Source organism: Molothrus aeneus, chromosome 22, assembly GCF_037042795.1.
Source record: "Molothrus aeneus isolate 106 chromosome 22, BPBGC_Maene_1.0, whole genome shotgun sequence".
In the NCBI taxonomy this organism is placed as follows: domain Eukaryota; kingdom Metazoa; phylum Chordata; class Aves; order Passeriformes; family Icteridae; genus Molothrus; species Molothrus aeneus.
In genome coordinates, this window is record NC_089667.1 from 5566375 (window position 1) to 5572374 (window position 6000).

The following is a 6000-nucleotide window of genomic DNA, read 5'->3' on the forward strand; positions in this document are numbered from 1 at the left end:
AGCTCCCAAACCCTGCTGTAATCCTAAACCCTTTTCCAGCTCCCAAGCCCTTTTCCATTTGCCACACTCTGCTGTAACCCCAAACCCATTCCCAGCTCCCAAATCCTTTCCCAGCTCCTAAACCCTGCTGTAATCCTAAACCTTTTTCCAGCTCCCAAATTCTTTCTCAACCTCCAAACCCTTTTCTAGTTCCCAAACCCTGCTCCAGCTCCCAAACCCTGCTGTAATCCCAAACCCTTTCCCAGCTCCCAAACCCTTTTAAAGCTCCCAAACCTTTTCACAGCTCCCAAACACTGCTGTAATTCCAAACCCTTTTAAAACTCCCACTTCCCCAGCTCCCAAACCCTGCTGTAATCCCAAACCCTTTCCCAGCTCCCAACCCCTTTTCCAAATCCCAAACCCTGCTGTAATCCCAAACCCTGCTCCAGCTCCCAAACCTTTTCCCAGCTCCCAAACACTGCTGTAATCCTAAACCCTTTGCCAGCTCCCAGCCCCTTTCCCAGCTCCCAGCCCCTTTCCCAGCTCCCAGCCCCCTTCCCAGCTCCCAAACCCTTTCCCAGCTCCCAAACCCTTTATTTCCCAGCTCCCAGCCCCTTTCCCAGCTCCCAAACCCTTTATTTCCCAGCTCCCAGCCCCTTTCCCAGCTCCCTGCTGACGTTATCCCAGGTCACGGCTCCAGTCCCCAGCCCAGCCTCGCCCATGTCCCTGTCCCCAGCCCAGGGCTGATGTCCCCACGGGCAGGAGATGGAGGCAGGCCAGGGCACAATCTGTTCCTCATTGAGCTCATCCTGCACTTTGCTGCTGATGTGGCATTTGGGGGATGGAGCAAAGCAGAACCAAATAAATAAATCATCCCTTCCTCAGATAAAGCAGGGGAAGCACGAGGCCAGCCAAGGGAACCAAAACTCTTCCAGGTGACCCTTTAGCCTGCTCCCACAGCATGGGGGGAAAACCACAGCAGCTCCAGATGGCCACTGGAACTGACTTTACAGGAATATTTTTCATATCTCCAGTCAGTCTTTGCAGAGGGTTCTTTTTTCTTTTTCTTTTTAAATTTTTTTTTGTTTTGATTTTTTGGTGGATTTTTTTGTTGGTTTTTTTTTTGCGTTGTTTTTGGTTTTTTTTTTTAGTTTTGGTTTTGTTTTTTGTTGTTTTTGTTAGTTTGTTTTGGGGGGTTTTGTTTGGTTTTTTTCCTTTGTGTTTTTTTTTTTTTTTTTAGTCCTCTCAGGCTTCCCCCAGCCCTGCTCTCCAGGCTCTCCCTGCTCCCCTGCAGCCCAGCCCAGCTGCTGCTGTGTCATTTTCACCACCCACCTCAAAGAGCAGTGCCGAGCTCAGCCATTCTGTCGGGTTCTGGTGAAAAATCCCAGCTGCCTGAGAGTTTCCTGTTCCCCTCCCTCACCTCCCCCTTGAAGGAGCTGGGGGAAGCAGGAATGCAAATTCCAGAGCTGGGAATATTTTTCTTCCCTTTCTGAGGCAGGTGAGAGAAATCAGCGGCAGCTTTTGAAAAACCACCCCAAAAAGTGGAGACTCAAATCCCAGAGCTCCCAAACCTCCCTCAGGAAAGGCCCAAACTCTGAATTTCAGATGCTCCAGAGGCTGGAGGGGTTTGGCTGTGACTCAGGAGTTTGGGATGTGTTTTTCTGCAGAGTAAAACCAGTGGGGTTCCACAATCAGCTGGTGACCCAGGGAAGCAGAAAAAGCAAGAAAGGAGAAAACAAGGGGGCCCAAGAGCTGGAATCAGACCAAGCTGGCAGTGGGAATCTGTGATGGTGTTCACAGGGGTCTGAGGATGAGGGAAGAGACGAGAATGTTGACTCCATGTTTCAAAAGGCTGATTTATTATTTTATGATATATATTATATTAAAACTATACTAAAAGAATAGAAGAAAGGATTTCATCAGAAGGCTGGCAAAGAATAGAAAAAGAAGGAATGATAACAAAGGTTTGTGGCTCGGACAGAGAGTCTGAGCCAGCTGACTGTGATTGGCCATTAATTAGAAACAACCACATGAGCCCAATCCCAGATGCACCTGTTGCATTCCACAGCAGCAGATAACCATTGGTTGCATTTTGTTCCTGAGGCCTCTCAGCTTCTCAGGAGGAAAAATCCCAAAGAAAGGATTTTCCATAAAAGATGTCTGTGACAGGAATCCTCCTTTGTTTGCCCAAAGCACCATGGCAGGAGTTCAGGGATGGATTAAGGACAAGGCAGGATGCTCCTGCTTGTGGAGATGCCACTGCCAGGCTGGAGAGAATCCCCCTGCTGCTGGTGGGTGAGGAATTTCCTCCTGGCTCTGAGGAATTCTGCAGCCTGGGATTAGCTGAGAGGAGAAATCACATCAAATTCCCTTCACAGCTCAGGGCCAGAAGTGCCGGAGAACAGGAATTCCTGGCTGGGATGGAGGCAGAAGGGTCAGGGCACTCCTGTCAAGGAAAGAGAGACTTTCTGCTGGAGATAAGAGGCATCAAACACTGCAGGAGGGAGGCAGAGCCTGGGGCACTGGGCTTTGCTCAGAGCAGAGGCAGGAGGGAAAACGCTCCTGAGGCTCATGGAAGAGAAATCTGCCCTTCCCTGCTTCCCACCACACTCCTGAATCTGCTTTTGGGACCACCTGGGATTCTCTGGCCCTGCCCAAAAGCTGCTCCAGCCCTCCCAGGAGGTGAGGAAGGAATGACCCCATTGTCCAGCTGCAGGAACCACCCCAGCCCAGCAGCCCCTGAGGAAGGAATGACCCCATTGTCCAGCTCTAGGAGCTCCTGGAGAAGGAATGACCCCATTGTGCAGCTCCAGGACACCACCCCAGCCCAGCAGCCCCTGAGTCAGGATTTTGGCAGTGTGGGGGCTGCCCCGTGCCTGCTGTGCTCATCCCAGCCAGGATGGGGCTGGGGGAGGTGGGGAGGGGATGGATTCCCATTCCTGGCTCCAGGCAGGCTCTGATTGCCCCAGCTCAGCCCTGGAACCACGTGCAGGACAGGAGCCAGAGCCCTTCCCCAGCAGCACGTGGGGAATGTGGCTCCGTTTCAAGGGACAAAGTGCAGGAGTTTCTCATTAACAGGGAATGAAAAGTTCCTGCTGGGATCCAGCTGGGCCAGCTCCCGAGGAGAAGGAGGGAAAGAGGGGGAAGAAAGTGGTGGAAAAGGAAATTAGAGCAGCACAACTGCACTCAGAGCTCTGAGCCTCACTGTGCTGTCCCTGCTGGACCCACACTGGGCCCAGCCTGTCCTGCTCCCCAAACCTTCTGGGGGATTGTCAACCTGATTTTTAAAGTTTTTCTAAGCCTTCTGATGTTTACATTACACTTTCATGTGAATAACTGATTGTTTTGCATTCTTTTCTGGAGGAGTAGAAATCTGATGGGCTGTTGGTTTGTCCAGTGTCATTGGAGAGGTGGCACTGTCACCCTCCAATCCACTGTCACTCTTGGAAATCTATAAATGTTATCTATAAATCTATAAACGTTGGAGTCAGAAATTAAAAATTCTCTTTTTACCTTGTGAGAGCTGCATGTCCATGTTGTGCTGGTTTGTGTCCTACAGGCTCAGGGGATCACAGCTGGAACAGTCCTGACCTCGGTGTCACCCCCAGGAAAACCTCTCTGCACAGGAAACATCCAGCAGGCACCCAGAGCCTGCCCAGGGTGTTTAGGAGCAGAGGAAAGGATGAAGAGGAGCAGCCCTGCACTGTTTCACTGTTTACATCATCTCCAAAAAGAAGAAGCTGAACTGTGATTCCCCCGAGGCAGCTCCCAAGGAATTTACCCAACATTCCAAGAAAAAAAACCTCTTTTTTTTTCTTTTTTTTTTTTTTCCTCTCCACCTACAGAGTTGGCTGCAAAAGCTCATTCTCACTGCACAGGAGGAAAAAAACCAACATTTTGTTGGGGAGAGCCCAGTCCTGCCAGAGAGCCCGGCCCACGGGGGCCAGGCTGGGAGCAGGAGTGGGACAGGAGGGAATAAAGTGGCTCTTGATGTGGTGGGGCTGGGGGTGATGCACAGGCAGCAGAAATGGAAAGGTCAAGTTTCCCAACAGCCCCAAGAGAGGGATCTTCCTTCTGGGGGATCTAGAGGAGGAATAAGGAGGAGAATCTGAGCAGCAAACAGGGAGATGGTCCCTGGGAGCACGGGAGAACCTCCTTGGGCAGCAGCACATTCCCAAGCCATGGAGGAGGCCACATTCCCTTCTTGGAGGTGAAGGAGCAGAGATGGGGAAGGCTGTGGGAGAGATGAGGGGAAAGGAGGGGAAAAGCTGAGTTTAGATACAGCAGGAGCATTCCCCTTTCCTTTTCCCCTTTCCCTTTCCCTTCCCCTTCCCCTTCCCTTTCCTTTCCTCCCTCATTTTTTCTCCACCAGAGAACCCCAGTCCCAGCAAAGCTCAGTTTGTCCAGTTCATGGTGGAGGAAGATCTGCTTTGCTTTCACCCCACCAACACCCACTCCTTCAGCCCTGCAGGATCCTGCCTGCCCTGGGGAAGCTCCAGGAGCAGAACCAGCCCTTCCTGCCCTTGGTTCTGCCCATCAGCGGCTGGTGCTGCTGCCCAGGGTGCCCTGCCCATCCCTGCCCATCCATCCCATCCCTGTCCATCCCTGCCCATCTGTCCCATCCCTGTCCATCCCTGCCCATCCGTCCCATCCCTGTCCATCCCTGCCCACCTCCCCGTGCTCAGGGTGCAGGGACACAAAGCCCCGATCCCATTGCCATGGAGATGCTCACTCAAGCCGAGTTCAAAGGAAATTGTTCCAGCTAAAGTGACGAGGCTGGCAGGAGAGGCTGGCTGGCAGCTGAAAGGGGCCAGCTCCTGGTGAAAGGAGGTGGGGTCAGAAAGGGGCCCTGCGCCAAAGAGCAGCTCCAGAGAGCCCTGGAGAGCTCCCTTGGAACAGAGCCTCCCCCAGCAGCACAGGAGGCCAGGCAGCATCCCCAGAACACCCCTGCAAGGCTGCAGAGAGGGCAGGACAGAGAGAAGGACAGAGAGAGGGCCTGGACAGAGAGAGGGGCAGGACAGAATGCAGGACAGAGAATGCAGGACAGGGAATGCAGGACAGGGAATGCAGGACAGGGAATGCAGGACAGAGGAGGGCTGGACAGAGAGAAAGGCAGGACAGACAGAAGGGCAGAACAGAGAGAAGGACAGGACAGAGCAGGGCAGGACAGAATGCAAGACAGAGAATGCAGGACAGAGAGAAGCACAGGACAGAGCAAGGCAGGACAGAGAGAAGGACAGAGAAGAGATGGACAGGGAGAAGGGCAGGACAGCGAATGAAGGACAAAAAAGAGATTTGATAGGGTTTTTTTAGGGTCCTTTCCAGCATGACAGGCTGGGGGCAGCTCGAGGGGCACTGCAGGGGCTTGAGGGTGGCAGAGGCTGGGAGCTGAGGGAGGAGCAGGGAGAGGGCACAGTGGGTGACACACAGAGATGCTGAGGGCGGCAGGGGCAGCTGGAGGGTGACACCGAGAAGCTGGGGGCTGAGGAGCAAAGGAGAGGGAGTAAGGGTGACAGACAGGAGCTGAGGGGCAGCTGACAGGGGGTTTGAGGGGCATAGAGGGGGCTTGAGGGCGACAGACAGAGCCTGAGGGCTGGGGGGCAAAAGGAAAAGGGCTGGCGTAGGTGTTTGGGGGTCTGTGGCCCGCAGTGGCCAGCTGCCATCACCTGGCACTGACGTGTTTGATGAAAATCCTTTCACTGGGATTTTTCACCTGAGAAGCCTCAGAACAGAAATGGAACCAATAACGATCTGCTGGCTGAGGAGTGTGGGCTGGAGATGGTTTAGCAACAGGGGCATCTTGGATTGGTCTCCTGTGCAGTTTCTACTCGATGACCAATCATAGTCCAGCTGTGTCGGGGCTGTGAGCAGTCCCAGGTTTTTATTATTCATTCCTTTCCAGCTTTCTGATGTCTCCTTGCTCTTTTAGTATAGTTCTAATATCCCAATTTCTATTAATATAATAGAGATCATAAAATAATAAATCAGCCTGCTGAAAGAGGGGGTCAAGATTCTCATCTC